General features: G+C 41.2%; 1 long non-coding RNA gene across 1 annotated transcript in view; it reads right to left on the bottom strand.

Annotated features, from left to right (window-relative positions):
- Window positions 1–121: 121 nt before the first annotated feature.
- Window positions 122–12,129, bottom strand: part of LOC147795356 (uncharacterized) — a 68,306-nt gene continuing 56,298 nt past the window's right edge. Inside the window, exon 6 of the long non-coding RNA XR_015423981.1 lies at window positions 122–326. This is a non-coding gene — a long non-coding RNA (uncharacterized LOC147795356). The remainder of the gene's footprint in view (window positions 327–12,129) is intronic.

Genomic DNA, 12,129 nt, shown 5'->3' with positions numbered 1-12,129 from the left:
TGTGAATTTCAATTCAGTGAGTAAGCAACAAATAAACGTGGCTGTGCACATGCACATGTATACAAGCATGTACATGTATTACAGCGACATAAAACTTTCTTGAGACAAGACGAAAATGGCCTGAGAGAAACTCACCTCTTTACTGCCTTAATGAATTTCCTGCTCCGTCGGTCAACTGTTCATCAGCACACCCCATCAACTTGAATGGTGTCCTTTAGTGACCACCAGATGAGTGGCAAAGTGGAATGGCTGGGCGTGGTCTATCTGCTGGCTCCCTCCCAAGACAGCACAATGGTGTCAGTAAACCAGCGTTCTCACCGCAGTGCCTGAAAAGAAACAAAAGAAAAAAACAACTTTGATCAACTGATTGTGGATAATTTCCACACACATGTACATGTACCCTGTATTCAACAAAAAGGCTTATATATCGGTATCTCCTTACTTCTCCAGAAACCAAACATTTCAGTCAGGAAGTTTATTAAAGGAAAAACCAGTTATTTCCAAATATAAAACTTTATCAAAGTCATCAAAAGAACACACCCATTTATGATGAATATATACCAAAGAAAGTGTGAGTGACCCGGTATGAATTAGAACATATTTGTTTTCTTTGAGCATAAAGGGTGGAATGTACAGCTGTGAATGGTTGGAGAAATGTGTAGTGGAAGTTTCAGTGATGCATGTAGCATACCCTTGTGGGGGTGCATAGGGTATAGGAGATTCACTTCACACTGGTCTGGCACAGGCTAGACACACTTTATCTTTATATAAGGATTGAATCCTTTTACTTCCATTGTCGCTGTTTCACCCGAATTTTATTCACAAATATACTAAGCAATATTTATTATTTTCTAAGCAAGTCAAAGACTTGGTTTAAACTGAAGGAGACCAGTTAGGTGCGAAAAAGCAACACTGTCCAGTACCATCAACAAGAGACAGAAATTGATTCATGTGGCTGATTCCAGCATGTACGGTTGGGCCATGGTTACGGAGTATGAGGAGCATCAACTGGCTGCACACCAAGATGATGACAAGATTACCCTTGCAGAAAATCAAGCCACCAGAAAGATTAAGCAGAAGAGAGCAGCAGTTAAGCAGGCTAAGAGGTTAAGAGCTCTTATGAACGTCCTGCTTCTACTTCAGACTTAGATGATGACAAGATTACCCTAGCAGAAAATCAAGCTGCCAGAAAGATGAAGCAGAAGAGGGTGGCAGAGGCGGCAGTCAAGCAGGCTAAGAGGCTAAGAGCTCTTACAAACGTCCTGCTTCTACTTTTCATCACTTTGAGCAGTCCCAATGTTACAGTGCTCAGGTCAACATGCCTCAGGGTTTTGGAGGAGCGTGTTTCATGTGCAGGAGCTTATCCAATAAGAAGGCCACCTGCTCCAAGTACAAAGACCAAAGTAGATGTTCAAGCTCAAAACAGTAAAGTTAAGTTAAAATCCGATGTTGAGTTGTATTCTGATTCTATTCAATTTGATGTTGTTGACAGTTACAATGAAAATGAAGAAAATCCAGGCATCAATCTTTTCCATAAGGGTTGATGGTTGTCTTAAAAAGCAAAAGGCCTTTTAGGATCTAATACACCCACCAGAATTTGTTTCCAATGTAGTGAACAAAGGTTATGTACGGTATTGCCGTTGACCTGCGATCCTCCTGTAGATATTTGTCCACCCCATCGAGAATTTCTTGGTTTCAATTGGAAAATGGCAAATTGTTGCCTTTTTAGCAATTTAGGCAGTGGCCATTTACATATACTCAAGAAAGAGATTGATCCACGGCTTAACCGCAATCGTTTTACTCATATAGTTCTTTCACCATGAAAACCTTCAAGTCTTGATGGGCCAGACATGTTGCTCGATGCTCGAAGAGACGCACTCACCGGAGAAATCCCTGCGTTACGGCAATACTGAGGTTTGTTATGGTACCGGTATGCCAAGCTTTGAGCTGCCTGACTAACTCAGCAATGCTCCAGAAGGCAGTAGTGGAGCTTAGGGGCCAGTGATACTCAAAGCTCGAAGGCCCGCAGGGAGAGCTATGCTCTATATAGCGCCGGTCAGCACACCAAGGTCTTTTATTGTCTGCCAAGTTTTGAGTCACCTGAGAGGCCCCTCAAGTGGCGGACTCAACTTTGCTCCCAAAGGCAGTAATGGATCGGAATAAGACCGGAGATACCAGATCTCAAGGTCAGTGGGCACGCGGCGTAAGTACCAGATACCACACCTGTACCGCCACTACCAGTTTGCAAATTTCACTCAATGCTCAAAGAGCGAACTCCTGTGCTCGACAGTACAGTACTGGAGCAAATAAGGGTACCCCACTGTCTTATTTCCTGAATTAGCAAGGACAAAAACCAATGCCCCACGGTCCCTGTTATTTAAGTGATCCCTGGCGCGCAAGCGGGCAAATACTCGAAGCAGGTTGAAGACTACTCAAATTTCTCTTGAGATACTCAATTATCTAATACACAGAAAACGTGAAGAAGAATCGAAAAACCAAAGACACCAAAATATTTGGCTATACGAAAAAATCAGAAAGCAAGTATTCAAAATGTCAAGAAACAAGAACCGCCGAAATCCGGCAATAAGAAATCAACAAGTATCCAAATATGAAGAACAAGAAACACTGAAATACCTGGCGATATAAAAAAAACAAGCAAAACATCAGAGAATAGCAAGACAATTGCTCTTGATAATAATAATCATAAACAAGTATGCCACAATTTGGGGCAAATCACAAAAAATATGCAGGAAAACGGAATAAATAAACACACATACTCAGTTTATTATGGCACAATTACCGTATGTCAAAACAACAATGCCACCTGGGTAAACTCTGAAACAGGTCAACACAAGGTCAACCTGCCACCTGCACGAGACTTAAAAGGGAACGGTAAAATATTTAGAAGTAGACTGAAAAAGGAACAATCTTACCATTCACAAGAATCAGAACAAATAAACAAGCAAAATAATCAAAGAATAACACCAAAACACGCGTTAGCAAAGGAAAAAATCCCCAAAATTTGGAGCCAGAACAACACGTTCCATAACGTAATAAGAGAGGACGAACATGACTGACGCTTTCGTAGGGGGCGAGTGAGTGAGGGCGCACTATTAGTGATCGAGAATTTACCGAAAGGAAGTAACAGACTAGGAAATAATGCATATGTGTTGGTAATCTGCCTAGGTTGCAGGCGGTAGACTACATGTACATGTATGCTAGAAGAGCAGCAACATCAGCTAACAACCACAGAGGAACAGCTCACAAGAACCTCGCAAACAGCTCTTCAAAGTATTGCTGAACAATTTCAAGACTAAGACTGCATCACGGCCCAACAACTGTTTGGCTACTTCATATGACCAAACCAACCTCAAGCATGTCAAGAGGCATCCACACTGAATGTCTTAAACCAAACAGTCTAATTTCAAGGTAACCACATCTTCCAAATGAGATTGCCAAGCATTGTTGCTGTCTACATGTATATTGCTCTTATCTCTGGAATACAACCCACTATCCTCCACTTCAATTCCTATCCACCTTCATCAAAACAAAGACAGCAAGAAAAAAATTCAATACAGAATCAAACTACATGTATTTCTCTGGTTGCAAAGCAAAAACCAAGAAAACCAAATCCAATAAAAAAAGATTTCTTAGAAGAACACAATTATTAAACCAACTCATCCAAAGTGACACTATAAATGCAAACCAAAAAATATTGAGAGGTCTTAGCTCCATCCCCACTCCTGCTGAACCAAACTACACAATACTTTTGAATGATAAAAACACCTTCAATCAAAGACAAAGAATAGCACTCTTAATGGATATTCATAAACACCTCAGACAGTCTTCCTATTCAACAGCATGCAACTTGACCTTGTATTAACATTTGATAATGCCTGCTGGGAAGTGATAACGCCTGCTGTGTAAAACACGCTCTGGTACCTGGATACGAGAGAGTTTACTTCATCCTTATTAGTCAAAACAAAACAATCATTAAAATGGTTTGCAATTGTCTGACAGGGCCGGTATTGTCAGAATTATTTATGTGAACAATTGACAGGGTTAGGTATTTTCACACTTTCTGTTCAATATTTTATTGATGAATGATTTCACAGGTATTTTTAGTATTGGTTGTTTCTTGCTCAAAAGATAAGATAATGTATTTCCTTGAAAGCTCTAATTAAATAATAATAATAACTGACATTTATAAAGGACCCAATCCATCAGGCTGCTTCTAGGCGCTGTACATCAAAATATAGATAAATAAATATAACCTACATGTACCATAATCAAAATCAATAATAAGAAACTAAAATTGCTTGTTTAAAAAGGTGCGTCTTCAGCCCGGTCTTAAAACTCTCCACATTCCTAGACTCTCTAAGATGAACTTCAAGCTGGTTCCAGAGACGGGGGACCAGCCATAGAAAACATCCTCTCGCCAGCAGAAGACAGCCTAGGTTTTGGAAGAGTAAGCCTGACGAGTCCAGCGCGGAACATGCGAGTCGATTAGGAATTCTAACATCAAGCAAATCACTTAAATAACTTGGAGCACTGTCGTGGAGACATTTAAAGATCAGGAGACTCACTTTAAAAGTTACACTATTTTTACTGGCAACCAATGTAGTTGCATCAGCGCAGGAGTGATGTGGTCAAATTTCTTGCCATTAGTGAGTAACCTTGCTGCAGCATTCTGGACTCTCTGCAAAGGAGCAAGGGATGACGCCGATAGACCTATTAAAACAGAGTTACAATAGTCTATGCGAGACATAACAAGTGCATGAATAATCTGCTCCGTAGCTGATTGACCAAAAAACGTTTAATTTTGCTTATATTGTACAGGTGATACATTGCAGAGCGAGAGATGTTCTTGATGAGGGATTGCATATTCATTTTGTTGTCAAAATCACACCCAGACTCTGGACTCTGTGATTACCAATATTCACAACAGTTCTAGGAATTTTTGCTCATTGACATACATGTATGTGATCCAATGATAAGCAGATCTATCTTATCATTATTTAGTTTCAAAAAATTAATCGCCATCCAACATTTGATGTCGTCACAGCATTTTTCCCAAACTGGCACTTGTTGCTGTGTGTTACTGGCAGTTGGCTGTGCTGACAAATACAACTGAGTGTCATCTGCATAAAAATGACAACTCAGTCCATGATGCCTAATAACATCCCCTAATGGCAACATGTACACATTGAATAAAAGTGGTCCAAGTACAGAGCCATGGAGGACACCATACTTAAGTGTATAGGTGTCACTCATGGTTCCCACATCCAATCCACTCCGACCATCAGGCGATAAAGACTGAATTTGAACTCTTTGTAAACAGTCTCTAGGGTAAGAAGAAAACCAATCGAAGGTATTTTGTGAAACTCCAACATTTGTCCTTAATCGATGAAGCAAAATGTCATGATAAGCATATCAAACGCACCACTTAGATCAAGTAATATCAGAATGGAGACCTTGCCCTCATCCATATTTTTCCAAATATCATTTTGAATGCGGGCAAGAGCCGTTTCCATCCCATGATGGTGCTTGTATGCCGATTGAAAAGGTTCATGTAACATAAACCTGGTCATATGATTAGTAAGTTGTTGCGCAACCACCTTCTCAAGAACCTTGGAGACAAATGGTTAATTGGCAACTGGCTGATAATTCTTAAGCAGCTTGGCTTGATCAGCCTTGAGGCTCCGAGATTTTGGAATGGGAGTAACGTAGACATCTTAAAATCATTTGGAAAAACTGCAAGGTTAATAGAGGAATTAACAAGAGATGTGATTATTGGGCAGATTTCAGGCAGACAGCATTTTAAAAGTGCAGTCGGTATCGGGTCAGCACCACAAGTTTTTGGAGGACACTTGTGTACGATTTGCTGGATCTGTGCACAGGTAGTGGAGCCTAAATTAAGCTTACATCCTTCAGGAACAATTGGATCTTGAATACCAAAATCTCCTTGACTCACACTACTCATATGTCGTAAGTTGCTGATCTTATCTTGAAAGAAATTTGCGAATCAATTTGCCAACTCGACTTAAGACTTATGAGTAGGAAATGTAGGAACTGACTTACGGCAAAACAAATTATCAATCACACAAGAAATCTGATGACAATCACCCCTGCTCTCACGGATTAAGGTTTGATGATAATGCACTTTCGCATCCTTGATCATCTTTACAACGTGATTACATTGCATTTTATATATCTCCGGTCAAAAGTGAGTCGAGTACATTGCCAGCAATGCTCCAGTTTTTTTGCTTAATTTTCTCCTTCCTAATGGTCTCAGTAAACCATGGTGTATTCGACCGTATAGTAACAACCTTTGATTGAACAGAAGCATGCTTGTTAAGAACCATCCTTAATTCCAAATTGTAAAAAGCTGTGAATACGTTGGGGTCGAGTAATGAAGTTTCGTCCAAAAACTTTGAAAATGCAGAACAAAGAATGTCTCAACGAAAATGTTCACAGTGTATGTTTTAAGCCTCCGAAATGCCACAGATCTCTGCAGTCTCACAGGCTTACTGATTTTTAAAGAACACATTATTAGTGAATGATCAGAAATAGCAGGATCAAAAACATCCACAGATTTGATAATTCATTTTAGGCCCATTGGGGCTTCAAATAATTTACTGCTGCTAGGCTGGGTTGCTGGAGTAAATTCCCCCGCTGACCACACAGGCGCTGGATTTACGACCCAGCTGTTTGGTAACAGCTTCATAGGCAGAACCAATGTGTGTGCTGGTCACTTTTGTTTCAGCAGTTTGCCAGGTCGGTTTGTTCGGTTTATTGTGGGATAAATAATCAGTGTTGTAAATTTGCAAGGCCCACCACCTCCCCTTCATGCCGCCAAAGCGAAGGTCCATTGGATTTATTTATGTCCACCTCTGAGACCCAATCCTGAAGCTTTTCTTGCTTGGTTGCCGAATTGTTCTGAGCCGAAAGGGAATTTTCCTCCTTTTTCTCCTCATGCAGGCTACTTGAAGAAAGTCAGAGCACTATAAACAAGCCATTTTGGTTTTCAGGAGTTTTTTGCCCTTCCCTGAATGGGATCCTTGGCTTTTAGTAGAGGAATTTCATTCTTATCGCCGTCATGGGCCTTAGGATTATGAATCAATATAGCTATATAAAACCTATGCAATCAACGAATTCTTACATACATGGAATCAATAGAAAGTCTGTATAATGTTTATGGTTCACTTTGCAGTTTATAACCCAGATGGAATGGGTAGTCTATATACGGGTACGTATGGGTGTGACGTGAATAATGTCTATTCCATGGATTACGCTTTGACCGGGGATGATTATGCTAGTACTTACTGCTAGACCCGATGTTATGTTTCGACCGGACTTACTTTAATAATCGCTGTTACGTCTCGCGGCTTACGCTTCGACCAGAGACTGATCATGCTTAAGTGTCTTATACTGTTGTCCCGCGGATTACGCTTCGACCAGGGACTTGCCATGTTTAATTGTGTGATACTGTTGTCCTGCGGATTACGCTTTGACTGGGGACTTGCAATGCTTAATTGTCTTATACTGCTGTCTAGCGGTCACGCTTCGACCGGGGACTTGTCTCGCGGCTTACGCTTCGACCGGAGACCGGCTATGTTTAAATGTCTTATTCTGTTGTCTCGCGGCTTACGCTTCGACCGGGGACTTTATAAGCGCAGCCAGTTACCGTCCGCGGATTACGCTTCGACCGGGACTTGCTTAGTTTAGCTTATTTACAATGTTGTCTCGCGGTTTACGCTTCGACCGGGGATATGCTAAACTATCACTTACATGTACATAAATGCTATTGGTTATCAATCTGGAATTAAAACTGCTATGGCCGTATGATAACAAAAGAATTAAACTTGCGCTGGTGTAAGATTTCATTCATTTTGTGTCTGACATATGCGGCTATAATGTCGATAGATGGACGAGTAATAACAAGATCCAAAACATGACCTTTAATATGGGTTGGGGATACTACGTGTTGAATCAAATTGCAAGACTCGAGAAAATTCATAAAACAAATCCTATCATGTGCTTGAGGCTGATCCATGTGAATATTAAAGTCTCCAACTATCACAAAATCAGATGATTTTGACATGAACTGTTCAAAGACTTGAGAAAAGTCAGATAAAAAAGGTAGTGATTGCTACATTTGGAGCCCGATAAACGACCATCAACAAGAAACATTTATCATGACAGTCGACATCGACCACAATGTGCTCAAAAGATGATCCAGCGGCAGTAGATGGAGTGGTATGTGTTCTCATTCCGGACTCATACAATACTCCTACACCACCACCAGCTCTATCTTGACGAGATTTATGGAGAAACTGGTAATGTCTCCTTCTTCAATCCATGACTCAGTAAGATCAAGCACATCAATGTCTTGATCAGCCAGCAATTCAAGAATGCCAGTTGTTTAGTTACATACAGATCTCGCATAAAAACTACAAACCTGCAAGTTTCTTCTGGATGGAGTGCAACTCGAAGCTGACACCAGTATAATGGAAATTAAATTACCTGTCTGGGGTGGTCGGCAATATGACAAATGCCATGAACTGAATCACCTAGACATTACAATAACCAGAATTACAATAGTTCATTTCTTTTTATATCTGTTTATCAGTGTTTGAGGTCTCGAGACCTGGTCTCGGTCTCCAGACTGTCTTGAGGCCTTTTTTTTTAGGTCTCGGTCTCGGTCTTGGTCTCGGCCTACAAGAGTCTCGGTCTCGGGAGGGCTGGTCTCGGTCTCGGAAGGGCTGGTCTCGGTCTCGGATGCCGAGGTCTCGGGTCTCCCACCCGAGACCTGATTTTAGTAGGCCTTTAGTAATCCAAGGATTTTCAGGTAGTTTATTATTATGTCTACACTTTGCAAAAGGCATGCATTAATCAATGAAATGTACTTATTTGGAAGACAATTGTGAATACATCCATCTTATTTCAAGAGTACTTTTCCATATGAAGTATACAAAAGCTTCTGGAACTTTCACTGGCCACTCTTATTCCCAGATGGACAAACTACGCTAGAGGGAGATGTACAGATACAGGAAATCCCGGTATTTTGATGGTATGTTTATAAGCGGCCAGGGGGTTTTAATGAACAATTCATTAGCCAGATAGCCAGGAGTGCTATACTTGTAATCAGATTGCAGTTTGGATGATGTATGAAGTGCGGATAAATGGTCTAAGCCGGAACAAATTCCTCAAAAGCTGATTGAGAGAATTATGGAAGAGTGGTATCGACCATTGCGTTTGCCCAATTGCCAAGATAGCAAATGTGCAGTCTGATTGCAGTTGCAATATGTCAGGGCATTTCGAACAGTACACATGGAAGAATGGAACCCCGAGTGGTGGGCCAAAAATGTACATATAAGTGCTCTCCTGAAAGCCAAAGCTCTCAAAGTGTATTCTTGGCTAAGTTCAGATGAGTCAGCCAAATACTAAATGCTCAAGGAGATGTTACTCAAGCAATTCCACCTAAATGAGCATGCCTTTAGAGAGAAATTTCGGTTGGCAAACCCGAGAAAGACGAAAGCGCGCCACAGTTTGCAGTCCGTCTTGATAACCTACTGATGCGTTGGGTTGCTATGGCCAAAATACATGTGTACCTAAGATATACATGTACATGTATGACGGTCTGAAAGATTTACTCTTGCGGGAACAGTTCATGAATTGATGCAGTGATCATTTACATGTAGCTCTTTTCCTATAAGAGCATAAACCGGCTAATGTTATGGAAATGGCCCAATTTGCAGAGCAGTATACGGATGCTCACGGCAGCTTTGCTCCCTTTATTGGGAACATAAACTGTACGGCCAATATTCAAATATATGTAGGTGGTTCCTATATGTAGATCAGAAACAGATGCATAGTGCGCTGTTTGCCAAATCATTCACACCTATCACCAACGCCAACACACTACGAGATGTATCATCCCGTACATGTTTTGTATGTGGCAAACCGGGTCACATAGCGCGTAACTGCTGCAGTAAGTTTAAAGAAATTGAGAAAGCCGCTGTAACGTGACAGCTTCAGCAATTACTGGCCTTTTTGAGGCTGAATGTGACATGGAGCAAAACACACAGAAAGCCACGAAATCTAGAGAAAGTGGTCCACCTAGTGCAACAGAAACTGTAGCTTATACATGTATATCGACCTTGCCTGATTTCACGCCACTCATTGAATGTTGTACACAAGAGGGTTACGCAACATTGATGTGCAGACACGGACTCCCTGTAATGAGCATGGCGTGTAAAAACTCGGATTGTTCTACGATGCCAGTCACAGACGGATTGGGTTAACAACATCAAATGTTAAGTTAATGTATATGCGACGGCGGCTGTAGCTCAATAGTCATAAAACATGACCTTGTTCCCGATAAACAACTCACTGGTGCCGAAAAGTCGTGTATTCTTGTCGATGTAACTGTTCGCGTATCTCCAGTTGCAAGAATTAAATTAGACTCATTCTATTTCGTTGGCTGGACTGACGCGCTTGGCATGAGACAAACAGTGTACGACGTCATATTAGGTAACATAACAGGTGTCAGATCACCAAATAATCCTGACCTGCTCTGGCAAAGTGGTGTCTCTTCAAACACTCAATTTGGAGATAGACCACAGGAGCGTCGATACTATGTCATGTGCAGTAATGACACAAACACAACGAGCTGCGCAGGATAGACCATTAAGGAAACTTAAGGTACCTGAAAGTATTCCAGACATCTCGAAACCTGAAATTATGAGCGAACTAGCTAATGATCCGTCGTTGGCCCATATACGAGAACTTGCAGAGAAGGGCAATCAGAAATGCAACAAATACGGATCAACTTCCACTTTCTACTGGCTTGACGGTGTGTTGTATAGGAAGTTCGAATCCTCCACTTTCCAATATGGAGATGTGAGTCCTCAACTTGTAGTTCCTATTAAATATCGAGTCAACGTAATTAACTTTGTAGCTCACGAAATATTGTCGTTCCTACGACATATGTCAATGGACTATTCCAAAGGCAAAGTGACCAAGGTACATGTACCACTGGGAGACATGCCCCTTATAGATATGCCATTTAAACTTGTGGCTGTGGACATTACAGGCCCCCTTCATCCCAAATATGACAGAGGGGATCATTTCATATTGACCCTGATTGATTACGCGGCATCCAAAAGCCGTTGCTCTACCTACATGTACCAGTAGTATTGAAACTACCAGGGTAGTATATGTACATGTAAATGTATTCACACGAGTCAGCTTCCCAACTGAAATTCTTTCCGATCAGGGATCACAGTTTACATCAGATCTCATGAAAGAAACGAGTAGGCTCTTGTCAATAAAACAGATGATCACTACTCCATTACATCCTTTGTGCAACCGTTTGGTTGAACGCATGAACGGTGTACTTAAACTAATTTTGAAACGGCTTCACGCAGAATAGCTGCGCGATTGGGATCGCTATCCTGGACCTCTCCTCTTTGCATATCATGAAACCCCTCACTCAAGCTTGAAATTTGCACCCTTCAAAGTACTTTACAGTCGCACAGTCCATAGTCCGATAGCTATATTACACGAACTTTGGACGGGTAAAGTTGAAAGTCCCAAAGTTAAAACTACACACCAACATGTTCTCGATCGCTGCGAGCGTCTAGAAAAGACATGGGAAATTGCACAGCAGAATTTGCAAATGTCGGTAGATGTGAACAAACACTGCTACAATGCAAAAAGTTGAGCCCAAAGTTTCAATGGCGGTGGCCTCGTATTACTACTCCTACATACTGACCAAAACAAACTATTACTATGGTTATAGGTCCTTTCCCTGTACTAGCCAAAGTCGGAAACATTGATTACCGTATAGATCTTGGCGATGGTACAGTCAAGACCTTCCATGCCAACATGCTGAAGTGGTATGTGAGAAGGTTAGTTGAGCATGAAACAAAATGAAAAACAAATGAATGAAAACGTACTTGAACGCGTGTGTGTGGGCGTCACTGAAACCGAACAGAAGCCATGAGAGTAGGAACCAGATGCCGAAAGGAAGACGGACAATGAAGATATTATTATGATGTCACCATTGGAAGCTAAAGAAACAGTAGATGATATCAAAATAACTGCCGAGACAGCAGGCCAAAA

This window comes from Acanthaster planci, unplaced genomic scaffold (assembly GCF_054643075.1).
Source record: "Acanthaster planci isolate LZ-2023a unplaced genomic scaffold, COTS_SCS Contig61, whole genome shotgun sequence".
In the NCBI taxonomy this organism is placed as follows: Eukaryota; Metazoa; Echinodermata; class Asteroidea; order Valvatida; family Acanthasteridae; genus Acanthaster; species Acanthaster planci.
The sequence above is the reverse complement of the archived record's forward strand: the minus strand, read 5'-3'. Positions and strand labels throughout refer to the sequence as shown.